Below are 19,692 nucleotides of genomic sequence, written 5' to 3'. Positions count from 1 at the left end.
ACCAACTACTTTACAGGCCATTCACACACCTTTTATGTGTCACACGCCTAACACCATTCACACCACCTGTCACAGGCCCAGTACATTACAACAATTAAATAAAAAAAGGCTCCATTCAAGGGCCCACCACTTTCATATCCCCACAGGACTGAAGCAGCAATCACACTACCTGGCAAAGCATGTGGGCTGTCATTTGTCTGGCAGTGTGTGTGTATAGTGACCAGCAGCAAGTCACTACACACACACATCACCATCCAAATGCCACTCATACATCACCATGAAGCTCCACACTATGTTAATTTCTAAAACACTCCCACAATGTACAAGTTACACACACACAAAGCACAGACAGGAACAAAAAAAATTCAACTTAATCAGCTATTTATTTTTCAAATAGAAAGAACCAACCTATTGGTAGAAGATGAAATACCAACTGATTACATATACAACAGATGTAACTAAGCACATCAAACTACTGCCAACCAGGCATCTAAACAGAATTTACATAGCAATACAGAACAGACAGTTCCCTTTTAATGCAATGGTTGCTCCCAATACTCGACTTATGTATGGTACAATTTAAAACATGCGGGCACACAGAGGTCAGGATTTGAAGGACACTCGGGGCAGTACATACCACTCTCCTTTCATACTCCTCTTTGGAAACAGGCTCTACATCTGCAAGAAGGAAAATCTTGTTTGGGTGTTGGAGGAATGTATTCAGGAAAGTTGAGATCTTTCAATCGAGCCGCATACGTTACCATTCTAATTCTCTGAACATTTACCTGCTCAACTGCAGCAAGGCTGCCTATTACAGACTGCTGAAACTGTATAAAACTCATCTCGTAATCTGGAAAGGAATCTTTGAAAACAACATAAGCATTTTAGGATGCCAAATGAAATAAATGAACACCCAACTTGTTGTACCACATGTTTGACTTCCTAGCAGCATTGTAAGGCTCTAACCTTTGATCTACTCAATCCACCCCATGTGCTTGTTATAGTCTAAAATGTACACAGTTTACACACTTCTGCAACCTGACCTCAAACAGTCACAGGTGAAGTTCTTTCATCAGGAATAGTTGTGAGCAGGTTGACAACTCTTCTGTCTGAAAATGTCAAAGCAAGAAGTTAATTACTATGCATGCAGTGCACTGTCCCATTTGATGTTTTTTACAACATGGTCTTTTAGGCAACCTTTATGGTTAGAACGGATTGTGCCATATGCCACAGTGCACCCATGGATTAATTCCTTAAATATTTGCATGCCTATGTAGAATTTGTCCACGTATAAATGGTGACCTCTATGGAAAAAGCCCCGTGGCAAGCTCCCACAAAATATTTTTACTGACTCTAAAAGTGAAAGGGGAAAGAGGGGGGGAAGGTCAATTGAAGAATCCCTAATAGTGTACACCCTGAAATTACACACATATCCAGTGGCAGTTTCACACAGCTGTTACATCTTAATACCATAATGTGCTCTCTTGCTGGGAATGTATTGTCTGAAAACCAAATAGCCTTTGAACAGAACAAGGGACTAATCCGCTGATATATCTTTGCCAGGAGCATGGATCACTGAGAAACAATGTCCTAAATGGTCAAGAACAGGCCGTATCTTGGAGAGATGGTCAGAATCAGAGTGATCTTGTGGCAATGCTGTAGCATTGTCCACAAAATGCAGCATACGCTGCAGAAACAAATACCGGTCTCAAGGAACTAGTACACCAACATAAAGACAGTGATGGCTTTCTTAGCAATCCCATTATCAAAGTTAAACCCAGAATTGCTTAATCTCATGGAGATTTGTGGGAGTCCCCCGGGTAGCTCCAGAGTGGCCCTTAAGTGTAGCACTGTTGTCCCTCAAAAACTGTTCTGCATAAAAATTGTAAATTGATACTTGTATAGCGCACTACTCATCCGCAATGGTCTCAAGGCGTTTGTACGAATACCGCTGTGGAAGCCATCCTGGCTTTCCCTGTGAGGTGTCCACTCCTGGGTACCCCCAAGGTGGAGGCCAGGCATCCTTAGCGTTGTGGGGGCCATTGTGGAGATTAAGCAAGCTATTGCCCAGAGTTGCAGAGTGGGACTCCATGATTGGAATAGGCACCGAGGCGAGAATTATCAGGTCCGTGGAATTTTGAGCCCAAGACCCGCTGAGGCGGGGAATAGAACCCTGGTCCCGGGCTAGACCTCTGCATCAGGGTCTGCCGCTCTAACCATTGAGCCACACTTCTCCATGCATACAAATTATTCTGCTCAGAATTATTATTCAAAAACACATCATCATAAACAGTTGGGAAAAATGGATGGACAAAAAGTTCTCTGTATGGACTGTACGCCCTGCAATACCAATAAAGGCAGGCAAAACAGACTGCATCATATTAGACAAACACTAGGTCACACACACCACCAGTCAAACAAACAGGCAAATGCAAGTTCACACATACCACGAGCCAAATGCCAGTTCGCTTGAACCACCATCCACATGCCAGTTTACCACACAAAAAATGTGTTTCCTGGGGTCTAGTAGTTTTCCGCCAACCACAGTAGGCACATAGGCCTACACAAAACTCTGGGAGCTGAAAACAAAGAACATCTTTGGACAAAATTGGGAAGTGCCCCTTGACCAGGGGGCCGCTTACTTAACATCTATAAATACAAATGTACTGATGTCTAGTGGTTTTCAGCTCCCCCAGGGGGCAGATCGACCCAAAAAAATGCCTGCTTAGGTCGCAGTGGCAGAAATGGCTAAAACATGTCCCAATATTTCCGGGAAGAGACCATTGCCCAAGGGGCAGCTCCCAAATATGCATAAATACAAATTCTATGGTTTCTAGTGGTTTTCTGGCCACCTAGAGGGTATACCGCCCTACAAAAAGGCCTCTCTTCCCCTAGTGGGAGCAAAAATGTCCAAAACATATCTCAATATTTTTGGGAAGCGACCCTTGCACAAGGGCCACTCCCAAACATGCACAAATAAAATAAATCCTTGCTGTCTAGTGGTTTTCCACACCCCTAGGGGGCAGATCAGCCAAAACAAATGGTTGATCTGCCCCAGGGGGGTGGAAAACAGCCCAAACATGTGTAATTATTTTTTGGGGCCTGACCCTTGCCCAAGGGAACACACCCCGATTTCCTAACTTAAAAAAACCTGGTGTCGAGTTCTTTTCGGCCCCCTTGGGAGCAGATTGGCCTAAAAAATAGCTAATCTACCCCCAGGGGGTCAGAAAACAGCCAAAGCATATTTCCTCAAATTGGGAACATCCCTTGCTCAAGAGGGGAACCCCGTAAAAAATAATGATTTATTTCCCTAGGGTCTAGTCTGTTTCCACCCCTATGGGGATAGATCTGCCTAAAAAATGGCCGATATGCCTGAGGTGGGGGTGCGGGGATCACAGGAAAATGGTACCCTTGTAGGCTAGCAGCCCTTCTCTAAGGAGTCGCTCCTCATACACACAAAATTGTGCCAAATCCATGGTGTCTAGTGGCTTTTTCACCCTCCCAGGGGGTTGATCAGCCTAACAAATGTCTGACCTGGCCCAGAGGTGGGGGGTGGACTAGCCAAAACATGGCAATATTCAACAAGGAAGCGACCCTGCTGCCACCCACGTAGGAGGCACATGGCGGAGGCACACAGGGGGAGCACTAGCGTTTCCCCCGTGTGTGGGTTTTTAGGTCGTGCTGGAGTCATCCTCAGCACTGGCTCCTGCATGTGTTTGGGGTTAATTAAACTGTTCCAATTTTGAATATGATGAATCTGTTTTTTTTCTGCTGCAGGATTTTGCTTCCGGGCTGCCATTTGGATAACAGCCAAAAACTATCCTTGCAGCCTCATGTTCCATCAGTGCTGCGTGGGACATCTGGCTGTAGAGATGAGTTAAGTTAAACAATGCTAGCCTTTGGCAAATTTGATCAAAATTGTAATTCTTCTCAAGGTGTGACATTTCCAGAGTTCAGCTTACCTGGGTGGAATGTTGCTCACAGCTACCTGCAGGCCATCTACATGCTCAAAATTGAAAAGGGAAAGAAGAATATAACATCTGTTGGAAGGCAGTCAGCTCCCCACCACCCTGTTCAGCACCCCATGACACCATCCTGCACCTAAATGATAAAATAGCGAGAGAGAGAGAGAGAGAGAGAGAGAGAGAGAGAGAGAGAGAGAGAGCGATTAGCTAAGGGGCCATGTGAATCAGATCATAGCTACATTAAGAGGAACTTCCGTTGGACACGAGGACAGTGCAGAAAATAAGGAAATCGCGTGTGGTGTATGTTGAAAAAAATAGCATTTTTCAGTCATAATGGTTTAATTGTATGCTTCTATTTTAAGAAAATGAGCGGAGAACGTGTGTTGTTCAATTCACCATCAGCAGCTGGCTGCATAGCGGGTCTCAATCTGAAAAGAATTAAGAGCACCAGTCTTTTCCAGAAACCTGCTGTCCCACCATTAGATGGCCTGGAAATCATGTACAGTATCTGCAAAATTCCAGTTACTATCTTATCCCCAGCAACATTTAACTGACTATTTTTCAGTCAATGTGAAAGTTCACCTGAACCTCAGTGTTGGAACTCCACAGTAGAGCTATTTTGTCCTTTTCAGGTAACATTATATTTTATTCACATTACTTTCTGGTCTCGTATCAACCCACACGGTGCGCTTTTTGGTTATTTTAGAATACACTGTGGAGAGACAGTGTTGTTATGCCAGGCAGCAAATAAAGCGAGGCTACAATTAACTAATTTTACACATGCTGTTGAATTGGGCATGAACTGAATTAGAGGGAGGCAGACACTAATCCCCATGAAGCATAAGCAGCGGAGTGAAAAGCACGCACACCCACCAGGCAAACATTTAGCTCTTTCATCAGTTTGTTGTTATCTGCCTCTCTTGTCAGCACCACTCATCTCAGCATCCTTAGCCAGCGAATGTGATCTAATGCATGTGTGAAGCATCGAATTAGCACAAGAGAAACTTGCCATCTGTAGAGAATTGACCTGAATAAGCAAGTGGCAGACCTAAGACCACGTTACAGACCTTTGTGCCTGTGGTATTTGAATTTATTGGTGAGAAAAGCTCAAGGCAGAATCTAAAGTTTTTGTGCAAAATATTATTTGTTTTAATATGTCTGGCCTCAATAAAAGCAACTTTAAATGGGCCAAAGTTATTTTAATCCCAAACAATGGATAAATAGCTACTGACAAACTTGACCAACTTAATAATTGGCAACAATTTGACCATCAACAGAAACACTGACACAGACGTTTCAAAATGATCTGCCTACTACAGGCGGCAAAATAAAATGGCAACATGTAAGTTTTTTCATGTCCCACTTTTGCATTTTTATTGCTATCCTAAATAATAAGCGTTGAAATCTAACTGATCAGGGCCTTCGCAGTTAGTATAACTTCACTGCATTGGACATCATTTTTAAAAAATAAACAAGTAAATCAACAAGGGCAAATACTCTTGCGTCTGCTTCTTACTTTGCCTATTTTTTTTTTTTTAGAAAGTGGGGCAATCCATTTTGATACCTTTGTGTGCATTAAATGTGTTCCAGTGTTGTATCAATGCGTACACTTACAAATATGTTCTTTACATTTACTGTTAATGTCACACAAAGGGGTCGGAAACTGTCTGTGAATAAAAGCTATGAATTTTTTTTTCAGATAACTATAGTTTACGTTTTTATCAATTGTGCTGAGCTGATTATATGCTGTGGACCTAGCCCAATGAGTAGCAGAGCATTTATAGAAAATATAATTTGCGCCTCTACCAGTACAGGTGCAAAACATCTGATAGAGTGACCCAATGGCCTGTGTCAACCAGCCAATGACCGGTGTCAACTGGACACTATTTTTCCAGTCCTGGGATTTAATTTAGCAAATCATTGCCATCCAGGAGTTGGTGGATTGGCTTTATTTCATCGAGCCCGGTGAACCAACCCATCTGAAAATAATTACTTGTAAAAAGAAAGCCCAGGTTTTGAAAAGTGCTATCAGGGTGACTTGGTTACTCCTGGTCATGCAAACGTTCTGGCAAGTATTGCCAAAGCAATCTCTAAATTCAGAGAGATTTAGGGCCAGTTATATGACCATTTGGTTTTGCAAGTCGCAGTGGCCCGTGGAATCACTGCCTGCTCTTAAAAAAAATTTTCAACCACATTCACAAAGGGCAAGGGGTTCCTTGAGGGACCCCCAGGGACGTCTACAGAGTCGGTAAATTATTAATGTTTTCCGTCCACATTCCGGTCGCAAAATATTCATACATACCAGTGTTTTTGGTATTAGGAAGGGACGCCCTAAACATGCCCCTTCCTAATACAGAATCACAAAAGAAAAATGAGATTCGGTAACAAGTTACTGAGTCGCAGTTTGCCTTTTGTACTTGGCAAAATGCATTTTACTGGTTGCAAAGGGTCGATGGGCCGTTTGCTACTGATAAAATGCTTTGAACATCTGACTCTTATAGAAGTTCAACTTTAGTAGGATCAGTAGAGTGTAAGCAGAGAGATAGCAATCAATCATACATGGTCAATTAAACATACAGTAAATAGTAGTAATAACCAGTGAAGCAGGAGGGTGCGTCAACACAACTGGGGAAAGAGCTACACATTGATTATTTAGGAATGCAAAATGAATTATTTTAATTAAATAACACTCAGTACAACAGTAAAAGAAGAGGCAAAAGAGGCTTTGGTGGATGGCATGCAGTATTATACGTGGTGTCCACCTCTTCATCCTACTACCCAGTTCCCCCCTCCTCATGTTCAGGTACCTAACCACTGCAGCATGCCACCTGCGATATTAATAGTAGTTTAGGTAATAGAATTAGTTTCAAAGAGCTCAGGATGCTTAACAGTCAATGATAACTGGGCATACCAAAAGTCATGTTGCGAGTCATTAATTTACATAACTGGGGTTGAGGTGCTGACTCTACCTGTATCTTTAATTTCAAAGAATGTAACATCATTTAAGCCCTTTTGAAAAGGATCATTATCAAGGTGCTTTACAAGGTATATGCAGATGCAAACAAAACCATTCAAGAAGAAGTGAAGATTAAAAAGAAACGGCTACATAATGGAAAGTGATTAATAACGATTTCCTAACTGAGCTTTCCTGTGAATTGCAATTAGGAAATTGCTAGTTCTAATGTAAGAAACTCTTTGAGTTTTATTTGCGATTTCTAGTGGGTTGCAAATTGACCTACCTGATGAATATTAAAGAGGTAGGTCGCAATTTGCAACCCATATCTGTTATTACCATTTAAAAACACCACCATTGCCCCACTGCATGCAATGCAAGCAATAATTTAAAATTCAGAAAGACCCCTACGTGTACCTACTACAGCAGTATATTCAATAACATAAAGTATTGTTCCTGTTTATGCAAATCATTTGCACCATACATAAACTAAACATATAATATTGAATATATGTTACGTAAACACCCACTTAATTAGAATATAACAAATCCATTGATAAACACAAATTTCAACACCATTAGTAAATTTAGTGCATGTTTGCGACCCATTTAATACGTGGTTTGGAAGGTGCTTTACCCAGTGGCCACCTGAAGAGCACCCTCACAGAAGAAACACCATGTCCTGCAGAATAGACGTGTCTGAGCTCATCTTGACCCCCAGCATAATTGAGGTGAAAATCTCTTACAGTACTTTTACACTCGACAAAATGTTCATATTTAAATGGAAAAACACTCTCTTTTAAGTATATGTGGCGCTTGATGACCACAATATTTAATATTCTTTCATTGATTAGTCCCGTCAATATATATTTTTAAGTTGGGAATAAATACCGGACACTTTTTGGGCAAGGACAGTCAGGATGCCCGTTAGTTTTGAAATTAAACACTCCTGTAAATCACAAGAAATTAAAAGTCAATATCAACTTGTATTCATTGATGCTGAAGATTCTTCGTATAAGAGTTTGCTTCAGCATTTGTTAGACGTGTTCACTTTAATCAAAATGAAAAATGGGCAGCTTCTATGTGGATCTAATGCTAAAGCAGAAATTCTCCATGTTTAATTGGATTGCTTTTTATATCTCTTTGCAAAAAGTATATGTGTTCGTTTTTTTGCTTCGAATTCTTTTTTAAAGGAGGCAGAGCCAATCAATGGTAAGCTTAATAGTTGTTACTGGAAATTTGTCAATAATGTTGAAGAAATTGTATCAATGATTGTAATTTTTATTGTGTATGTAATTGCAAAGACTGTGTGTTAAAACGTTTTAAATTGAAACAGAGAGCCAATACCAATTTGCATTTACTGATACAGGGGTTATCATCTGGAAAGTACACGTTTTAAGACAGAACGTCAATAAATTAAGACAGCAGAATTTGTAGTACTTGCAGGTCCTAAATTGGTGACCCCCACTCATCAGTCACAATATGTTGGCATTGAGGAATACAACATATGAGCAACAGTCAGAAAATTAAATTAATAAGGCAGTCAGATGTACTGTCCAGTCAAATGTAAGGTCCCAGGTTGTGAAATTTGCAGAAAGATGAATTAACCAATAGATGATGCTTCAAGTATATACCACAGGGAAGTGTAGGAAACTTATATTCTAAGGTGAGTAACACCTGTTTCTTTTAAACAACAATTGAGGTATGACCAAGGTACATCAGAATACCCATGGCAACAAGATTATACTAGTCAAGGATGTCAAAGAGGCAGCCGTGACTGACAGTGATGAACTTGAAAAGCAGTTATGTTAGCTAGGTGAAAAATTGTCACGCTGGAAAATAAACTAATATAATTGTTTGACGGTGGTGAGAATGGCTTTCAACAGCAGCCATTCAATGGTAAGTCCAGTTTCTGCATCTGGCTGTTTTGTAATTTTTGTGTGTTTCTTGTAGCTCCCAAAACACCTCATTGCCTTGGGGAAATCTTAAATAGTGATGGCAGTTTGGCTGTTCGGAAATTTAGAGTGGTGACGGTGTGCAGCAATGACCTGGGAATTATCATTGATGGCTATAAAGGCAGGGCTGTCGTGTATCTGACGGAACATACATGGGACCACATACATTTACAGACAGAGGGGCATACCCTTTCTAGGTACAACACTGGAGGACAGCAATAAATTCCACAAACTTTTAGGTTATGTCTTCTCACAAACTCAGTTTTATTCGACGAATTTCATGCTGAGTTGTTTTTTTCAGCCCAACTACTGTTCTTTCAGTATCCCTTCTGTGTGAAACAGAGCAAAGACAATATTATCCGGTCTCACTTTCAGTGATGCGACCCATGCCGGTCCTAAAAAAGGGGGAACCTGAAAGTCTTTATCCAGTCATTTAAATTTATTGCACTTGTTTTTAGCATGGATAAGACCCAAAAACGGGGTTATAGAGCACTTAAGATGAAGGCAGTATTTGATACAGAGATGACAGAAAATTCTACATAACATATCAGGGTGTAAAAAAATAAGAATGGAAAAGGAGAAAGTGGTGTCAGAGGAATTATGCAATTCATAAGTGGTATTCATATCTATGTTTAAGTATTTCTTGGTGATGGGGAAGGATGGGTCAGTTTGGGCAGACCATTCCATTTAAATTCTACAGAAGGGTTATTTTAAAGTAGGCTTCGTGATGCATACCATCAGAGACTGAGTTTATGTGCAAGATTCTTTAGGGTGTAGCATTGTATATAAACCCAGTACCTGGTGGTAATGCAACATCTCTGAATGAAAACACTCATACTTTCTCGAAGTACAATCCTTCAAGAAGAAGCCTGGTTTAAGATAACCATTCTCTGGCATTCAAATGAAATGTCCAGCATGCACAAGTACAGGCATCTTTACACCATATGCCAGGAGGAACAAATGCAACAAGGAAAAGAATTAGAGTCATGTGGTATAACATTTTAGTATCTGATATATGGCCAGCCGTCGAGGTGAACACGTATTTGAGGGATGCTAAACAACCTTTTGAAAATCCTGTCAACAGGGCATTTCCATAGTAAATACATGAGATGTGAAGTGTTTGGAAATCAGGTTTTAGGTCACCCTTGTGGATAAAAGATCTACAGTGGCAAAGTAATCTTACCTGGCATCTAGCAATTGCTTACAAATGGGAAATATCCTTTACAACGCAATTTTTACCACGCAGTGCCTTTACGACGCAACTTTTACAACGCAAACCATTACAACGCATTGCGCTGGGGGGCACTCTAGGATAGGGAATAGGTTTAATTTACTGTCCAACACCTTCCCTACTATCCACGGGGACTGGAGTTGGAATAGTAAATTAAACTATTCACTATCCAGCACCCCAAAGCACTATGCGTTGTAATGGTATGCGTTGTAAAAACCGCGTTGTAAAAGCATGTGATGTAAAAGCATGCGTTGTAATGTCATACATCCCTTACAATTTGGTTATTTTGGACTTTAAATGCAGCCTGGAGTACAGAATGACCTCCAAGGATATGGAAAAGGTTACTGGATTTTGAGATACAGCAATAGACTTAGTTTATCACCCCATTTATTTTGGGAGTTACGCGTTTTGTTTAAATGAGGGGCAGGGAATGTATGTTATTTTGTGAGTGTTGTTGAGTTTTGGCCAAATTGAGACATCCAGGCTTTTACCTCTGAAAGACAATGGCCCATGTGTTAAGGCTACTTTTACTAATGGTCTCCAGGCAAAGCTGCATGTTATCAGCATACTGATAGAAGGTGATTCTTAGTTTATGTTGGAGATTGTTGAGTGATGAAGGATATAGGATGCAGAAGAAGGGGGCAAGGATGAACCTTGAGGTACTCAGAATGGTGCGACTGGCGTGGGTGTTGAAAGTGAGCCTGCAATTCAAAGTCAGTGGGATTTGTTTTGAAGGTATGATAAAAGATTTGAGAACAGTGCCTTCAGAACTCATTATTTCTCTTTATTTTATTGTTACCACAGCAATTTCAGTAAAATAAAGAAACAAATACAATACATAAATCAATTACATTAGTTCTTCATATCGGTACATTCATATAATCCGAAAAGGGCCCCCAAGGGCCTTACCAATTTTCTGTTTATTCACCCCTTTAACAGCATAAAGGCTAAATTCTAAATTAAAAAGATTAAACATTCTACTTTTCCATTGAAAAAAAGGAGGGTCCATTTGAAGCCAAGCAGAGGCAATACATAGTCTTGCTACAGTCAAAGCAAAAAATATAAGATGACGATGTTTAAAGAATTCCCCACCCTTTCTGAGTTGAATATCAGTCCCCAAAAGCATAATAATAGGAGTTATAAAAATTGTTTTACCAATTAGCTCACTTAAATTTTTTTTCAATATCAGTACAAAACTGCTTCAACTTTTGACAACTGGAAAAAATATGTAACAAATCCGCATTATCCTCATTACAACGAAAGCATTTCCCATCATGTCCAATTTTCCACTAGGCCATATAAGCCGGAGTGTAATATAAACTAAAAATAGTTGTATAGCATTGTACACGCAAATTGGCTGACAATAAAGATTCTTTAGCTAAAGCAATAACATATTCTAGCGGTGGGGCCTCACTCAATAAAACTTCGGACCATTTATCCGTTTTCTTCTGCAAATCATCTTTCCTCTATGCTAATAATTGCTGATATACCACCCCAATTTTTGCCTGACGTTGTATACCATTTATAACTAAATTGGGAGTACATACAATCCTTCGACGTATGATAAAATAACGGAATTGTAGATATTTGAAGAATTGTTGTTTCGGTAGATTATACAACCGAGATAACTCAATATAAGACATTACGGCCCCATGAGTACCTATGAAATCCCTCAATTGGACAATCCCTTGTGCCCGCCACCTTTTTGCTATCACATCAAACAAAATTGGAGGTAACACTTTAGTAGCATTGGTAGGAGTATACCAAGACAAATTCCCCACTTGTACTAATTTTCGAACTTTTTTCCAAACATTTAAAGCTGATGACAAGACCTTAAACCTGGTACGTTTGAAATAACTCCCATCTATTTCTTTAAATAAGAATTGTTTAGTTTCTGAGCCTAACTGCATTTGATATATTGAAGGCGCTTCTGCATCATTAGGAATATCTTCTCCAGTCAACATTATCCTCAACCTTAAAAGAAAACATGCATAAAAATACAACAAAAAATCTGGCATAGCTAATCCCCCACGATCAACCGGAAGAGTTAGAAATTGTATAGCTCTTCTTGGTCTCCCGGGGCCCAAATAAATCTAGAACAAATGGCTTGTAATTGTTGGATTCGGGGTGGAGTAAACTCTAAAGGTACTGCTCTATATAAATACAATACCTTTGCTAATACATTCATTTTAACCACATTTACCCTGCCAATGAGTGTAAGATGTAATCGTGACCATTTATCGAAAGAGTTTTTAATATTAGCGATTAAATCCCCCAATTAACATTGAAAATTTCTAACATTGACGAGCGCACTTTTATACCCAAATATAGCACTTCCTGTTCAACACGTGGATCATTCATTGTCATAGAATCTGATGTCAATATTTGTGTTTTTGTTGCATTTAATTTGTAACTAGAAGCTTGACCAAATATTATCGCTAATCGTTCAATCTCTTGTAGTGCTAAGACAGGGTCTAAAGAAACTTGAGACTAAGGCTGGCCAGTGTAACAATAGTCCTATCCATCTCAAGCAGGTGATTTTCTGGAAAGTTTAAGTTCCAGGGGGGTAAGTAACTTCTTAAGAGTATCCCAAACCGCTTGTACGAATTCCTCATCGCCCCTCTTGTTCCTCCCGTCCTCACTCAATCTTCCCTCCCTTACGCCATCTTTGCTTAAGCCAGGTAGGCTTCCAACCCGTTCAACCCCCCCTTTTCCCTCCAGAACATGGTTAGTGACACTTGTATGCAGATCTATATAGGAGTTATCTGTGAGGGGTTTATCACTTGCTGCCACAGGAACGGGAGCACCCAATTGTCGGCGGCAATTAAAAAACTGGGCTCTCGCAATTTTTGCCTTTCTACGGGCAAATGCAGATCTAGCCAGGTTTTTCTTTTGCCGCAGTGCCATTTTTTTAACATTTTTGTTATCCTTCGTAACCGCCCTAGGCGTCTTACTTATTTCTTGTGGCCTAACACCGGCTGCCCAATTGGGTAGCACTTCCTCCTCCGGGGGGTTTGGTGAAAGATCCTCTACTCGATCGCATGGTGACAAAGATGGGCGGTGATGTATATCTGCCTGTGTGAGCAAGGAGCGAGGGCCAACTATACGCTCTGGGGTGAGTGCAGAGGCAAATTTGCCTAATGAAGATTTCTTCGAGGAAGCAATAGTTAGGGACAATTTCCGAGCAGCATCCAACTCCAGTGAAACCCTATGTTGCATTTTTATAATTTCGGCATCTATAGCCAAATTAGTCTTTGTTAAAAAGTCATCCAAAGTCCCATTAGATTTACTGGCCCCCCTAGCAGTGTTGCTGCGTGTTACGCGTGTACACATAGTGGACAAGGTGGAAATAATAAAACACAATTAGCAGTATACGCGCTCACCGCTGGTGAAGGAGGTAGCAAAGGTGCAGCCAAGGGACGTGGCCCAGCCCAGCCCTCTAAGACCTCGAACGGCCTCAAACGGCCCGCTCTTAGCCCGGTCTTCGCCCCGGTCTTCGCTCCCGCGCGCTCCCGCGCAGCGGAGGCGCTGCTTCTTAAATTGAAATAGGGCAATGGGCGTTGCCGGCAGGGAGAGCGGCCACAGGTGTTGCACGCAGGGACTCCTGGGCAATGGAGTCCCTGCTCGCCTGCTCGCAGCCCTGCCGGATGACCAAGGTGGCTGATGGCTTTTTGTGCTCCCCCAGAGACCCTCGCAGAGTGTCCTTCACCGCAGCGGGACCCGCGCAGCGGGTCCGGCAAGTCGTAGTCCGTTGATCCTGAGCCTGGTGCTGGCAGTAAAAGCAGTGGGACTGAGTCGCCTCCTCCTTCGCCTCCTTCAATCCTCCGCAGGCCGTTCTGTGCAAAGGTTTCCCGATTCAGCACGGGAAGTGCTGCAGTTTTAAGCCGCTGTCAGGGGGCGTTGCCGGCAGGGAGAGCGGCCACAGGTGTTGCACGCAGGGACTCCTGGGCAATGGAGTCCCTGCTCGCCTGCTCGCAGCCCTGCCGGATGACCAAGGTGGCTGATGGCTTTTTGTGCTCCCCCAGAGACCCTCGCAGAGTGTCCTTCACCGCAGCGGGACCCGCGCAGCGGGTCCGGCAAGTCGTAGTCCTTTGATCCTGAGCCTGGTGCTGGCAGTAAAAGCAGTGGGACAGAGTCGCCTCCTCCTTCGCCTCCTTCAATCCTCCGCAGGCCGTTCTGTGCAAAGGTTTCCCGATTCAGCACGGGAAGTGCTGCAGTTTTAAGCCGCTGTCAGGGGGCGTTGCCGGCAGGGAGAGCGGCCACAGGTGTTGCACGCAGGGACTCCTGGGCAATGGAGTCCCTGCTCGCCTGCTCGCAGCCCTGCCGGATGACCAAGGTGGCTGATGGCTTTTTGTGCTCCCCCAGAGACCCTCGCAGAGTGTCCTTCACCGCAGCGGGACCCGCGCAGCGGGTCCGGCAAGTCGTAGTCCGTTGATCCTGAGCCTGGTGCTGGCAGTAAAAGCAGTGGGACTGAGTCGCCTCCTCCTTCGCCTCCTTCAATCCTCCGCAGGCCGTTCTGTGCAAAGGTTTCCCGATTCAGCACGGGAAGTGCTGCAGTTTTAAGCCGCTGTCAGGGGGCGTTGCCGGCAGGGAGAGCAGCCACAGGTGTTGCACGCAGGGACTCCTGGGCAATGGAGTCCCTGCTCGCCTGCTCGCAGCCCTGCCGGATGACCAAGGTGGCTGATGGCTTTTTGTGCTCCCCCAGAGACCCTCGCAGAGTGTCCTTCACCGCAGCGGGACCCGCGCAGCGGGTCCGGCAAGTCGTAGTCCGTTGATCCTGAGCCTGGTGCTGGCAGTAAAAGCAGTGGGACTGAGTCACCTCCTCCTTCGCCTCCTTCAATCCTCCGCAGGCCGTTCTGTGCAAAGGTTTCCAGGTGATGAGGTGCGGCCATATCTTCAGCGGTGTTACTGCTACACCCCCCACAAGGGTATCCACCTCTTTCGCCGCTGCCACTGCCGGCTACACTAAATCTGAAGAGGTAGTTGCTGTTATAATGGTGCATGAGGATCCTGTATTTGACTATCGATGCCCTCATCTAGGGGGGGCAGAGGTAAGTTTTGGAGAGAGGGTTGCTGTTGCTGTTGTTGTTGTTGCTTTCCTCGCCGTCTCTCCTTTCTGTTAGAAAAAATCGCCGGGATTCTTTTCCCTTCTTGAGCACTATCGCCAACGGAAGTAACTTTCCCTTGCTCTAGACTCACATTGGATAGACTGCTTCTCGGGCCGTTAACTTTGCTCACTTTGCTCCCCTCTGCACCAACCCCTCCACTAGTGTCCACCATAGCCGTACCGCCAGCAGCTACCAAGCCCTGGGGAGGAGCCGTATGCTCCGGGGCGCGTGCTCTACCCCGTCCCCCTTTAGGCCGCATGTTACTCTCACCGTAGTATGATCAAATTGTATATGCGGTGGCTTCCTACAGACCGCGGCAGCACCAACTGGCCTCAATAGACCTGAGTCCGAACAGTCCTCCCAAACCTCCAGGCTCCACCTAAACTGGAAACGAGGAGCTCCACTCGCCGCCGAGTATGACGCTGAGTACGCTGAATTCCGCCGTCATCCACCGCCTCAGTTCAACACAACGCCAGCTCTACGCCTCCGCCACGGGCAAAAAGCAAAGCGACTGCCGATAGCTGCCAACCTCTGACCTTCGACCTCCGATGCGAAGACATGAATCCAAACCGCTTTGCTACTTTTTTTGGTTCCGATTTTTCAGCTGGACTGCAACATTGTATCACCGCAGTCAGAATACATCACGGAAGCCGCAAGAAACGCCGTCCTACACGTCCGTGATCACGGGCGCCATCTTGCGTCGCTTTTGGTTCTGATTTTTCAGCTGGACTGCCAGAACGTATTATTTCTCATTGTCACCCTGTCAATGAGATGCAACCTATCATAAACAATCCTAAGAATAGTAGAATCCATCAGGTACATGCATCATTGTTGCCATTTGCAATTTCATTAATTGCGAAAATTAAGAAATCGCAATTAAGGAATCGCAAACGGCAATGCATCAAAAGGCCCATAGGAATGAATGGGAAGACAATCTCAATTTGCGATTCGCAATTAGCTAATCGCAAATTGAGATTGCGATTTCAAGGGTGCAGGGGTGACCAAAGGACACCCTGTTGCACCCCTGAAATCAATCTATGCACATATGTTGTGCACACACATGCCCTAACGGCATGTGTGTGCACAACATGACAGTTTGAAAAAAGCACAAAAATGCATTTTTTAGATTTTTAGCAAATTACCATGAGGTCCTACCTCATGGTAATTTTTTCCCTCCTAATTGCGAATTCGCAATTTTTAAAGATGTCATGCATTGCATTTAAGGAATCGCAAATTGCGATTCCTTAAATGCAATCGCAATTTTTTGAATTCGCTAAAAATAGCGATTTCTTGGATTTTTGTTTGATGCATCCCAAATAGTGATTTAGAAATCGCAAACGGCCGATTTTTGCGATTCGCACCGTTTGCGATTCCTAAATCGCTTGATGCATGTGGCTGCATATGATTATCTGGTCTGAAACCTGACTGAAAGACTAATTAAGAATGATCAATTGTAGTCATTTTGTAGCTGTCCATCAAGGCGTCTCTCTAGTGACTTAGCTAAAAGGAGGACACAGGTTATCAGTCAGTAACTTTCTGGAAGCTCAGGGTCAGCATCAGGGTTTTAAAAGAGGTGATGGCATGGCTTGACTTTAGAGCATCAATTACTGCTACCAGTAGTAAGGAGTTTATGATATGGATCCAGGGACAGAAAATGGCTTCAGAGTGTTCTTGTGCAGATGAAGCAGAAAAAGCTGGATGAAAACTGTGATAGTTTAGTATCTTTCATCAACCTGCTAATTCCATCTGGAGTGATGATAGAACACATTGCTATATCCTGATTAGTTAATGTTAATGTTAGGTATGTTTTATATAGCGCACGGCTACTCCGAGGAGTGTCCCGGCGCTTTATGACCTACAGCAGAAACAACAGGGCAGGCGAAAAGAAAAGAAAAAGACCTACTGCACAAAAAGCCAAGATTTCAGACTTTTTCTAAAAGCCAGCAGATTGGAATTGCTACGCAGCGAAATAGGCAGGGTATTCCAGAGCTGAGGAGCCAGGCGCCTAAAGGACCGGCCCCCAGTCCGTGCTCTTCTTACAACAGGGATCACAGCAAGAGACAACGACTCTGACCTCAGAGATCTGGCCGGATGGTAAAAAGCCAGGTGTTTCAGAATGTCCTTAGCCCCAGAGGCATGGAAGGCCTTGTGCACCAGAGTAAGTGTCTTAAAGACTATCCGCTTCCGGACAGGCAGCCAGTGGAGTGACTGCAAGAGGTCCGATGCTCTAGCTCGCCCGCGTAGGCCAAAAATGGCTCTCGCGGCTGAGTTCTGGACCACCTGCAGACGTTGGAGAAGATACTCCGGCAGGCCCAAATACAGGACATTGGAGTAATCCAACCTTAACCCAATAAGGGCCTGGACTGTAGTTTTCCTATGCGCCAGCGGGAGCAAGGGAAGAAACTTGCGGAGCATCTTAAGGCGGCCAAAGCATGTTCCTGCCAAGCAAAGAATCTGGGACTATAGCGTTAAGCCGTTATCGATTTTCTTCACCCAGATTCTTGGCTAGCGTAGAGGAAGCCGCAGGAGGAAACATGTTAACCGGCCACCATTCCTGCCAGCTCGGGTCAGATCGACAGCCGAAGAAGAGCACCTCAGATATATCCGAGTTGCACTTGAGGCTGTTCAGCTGGAACCATTTAAAAACAGCCCCAAGGCACCCACGGATGCTCTCTCCGTCAAACTCAGACCCCTTCCCACAAGTGAAGAGGAGCTAAGTGTCATCGGCATATGACACGATCTGGACCCCGAAAGACTCCGCCAGCACCGCCAAAGGGGTCATAAAGATGTTAAAAAGAGTCGGGCTCAACACCGAGCCCTGAGGGACTCCGACCTCCAAAGGTGGCACTACGGCAGAGCAAGGGGGGGCCCAGACCGTTTGCCGGCGGCCAACCAGAAAAGATCTAAACCAGCTGAGCACCATCCCCCTCAGACCGATGTCATTAAGTCTGACGAGGAGACCGTCATGGGGGACGGTGTCAAAAGCCGCCGACAAGTCAAGCATCACCAACATGGCCTTGCCACCTGCATCTAATACTTCCTTGATAGCCTCCGTCACTTCCAATAGCGCCGTCTCGGTGCTAAGTTGGTACGGAAGCCGGATTGAGTAGAATGTAACAAGCTGTGGGTATCAAGGAAGTTGGAGAGCGATGCGTGAACATGTTTCTCCAAGATCTTAGCGAAGGCAGGCTGGAGGGAAATAGGCCTGTAATTGGCGTGAACCTCAGGATCCAGACCCGGCTTTTTCAGTAATGGAATGACCATCGCTTGCTTCCAGGCTAAAGGAACGACTCCACTACTTAACGAGAGGTTCAACAAGGGATTAACAAGGGGATTTATTATCTCCGCCACTCTCGCCAGAAATTTGGCGGGAAAAGGGTCTAGAGGGGACCCCGACTTTAATTTAGCTAGGAGTTCCAAGGATGTAGTACTGGATAAGGGTGGGAATTCAGAGAAAATAGGCACACAGCTAGCTGCTGACTCTAGCCGGATACCAGCGCTGGGGCCTACCCCAGGCCCAGTCAAAGGAAAAGAGTCCTGGATCATCTTCATTTTAGTAGTGAAGAAACTGGCGAGCGAGGCCACCCACGGTTCCGAATGCGCACGTTGTGAAGTGCTCATAATCAGGGCCGTAAATTCCCTGACAATCGCAAATATCTCCTTACAGGAGTTAGTGGCTGTCTCAATTCTCCTTGAGAAGTAGGTTTTCTTTTCAAGCAAAATATCTTGATGGTAGGCTTTAATGGAGGCCCTATACGCCAATTTGGCCACGGTGTCATACTGACGGCGCCAGGCCCTCTCTGCAGCCTTGCACTTCCGTCGTGACAGAGCCAGAGCTTCGGTGAACCAAGGAGCGGAGGCCCGTTTAGCTGTTTTGCGGGGGGCGTCTCCGGGCAAGTTCATCAAACCGATCTATAAGCCACACCTGAAGAGAATCCAAATCCCTTTCTAGATCCCCCGACAACGGGCAAGGGTGATGCTGACAGGCCTGGGCCGGAATTTCCGGAGTCACACGGTGATAGGTCCTTCCTAAACATTTTTTTCTACTTCAGGCAACTTCCAGTTCCTAGAGACAACCTCATGTAGTCTGCCATGTAACTTTCTTCATTCATTATAGGCGGCCTCACAACTTCTATTTGTTTCAAAACACCTGCTAGAGACCTGTGAAAGTAAAATCATCCCTTCCACATAGCATACTGCATGTAATCTTTGTTAAAGATGTATGTTGCACACAAGCTCACTTGTAGAATCTGAAAAAATCTGCAGAGTATCAGTTGTACACCTTTACTTTCTCAAGGAAGCTCTTCATAATCCCCTTTGCTCTGCATTCCTGTCTGTGTTGCCAGAACAATTCCTAAACACGTTTAATCTCTGCTTATTCCATGACTACAGTTTGTTAGCAAGCGAAATATGTACAATATCTTGATTTATACAAATAAAGTTAAAGCAGGGACCCTTCCAAGAGGTACAATTGCGTTCT

Source organism: Lissotriton helveticus, chromosome 8 (assembly GCF_964261635.1).
Source record: "Lissotriton helveticus chromosome 8, aLisHel1.1, whole genome shotgun sequence".
NCBI classification, from domain to species: Eukaryota; Metazoa; Chordata; class Amphibia; order Caudata; family Salamandridae; genus Lissotriton; species Lissotriton helveticus.
Note: the sequence above shows the minus strand (reverse complement) of the source record.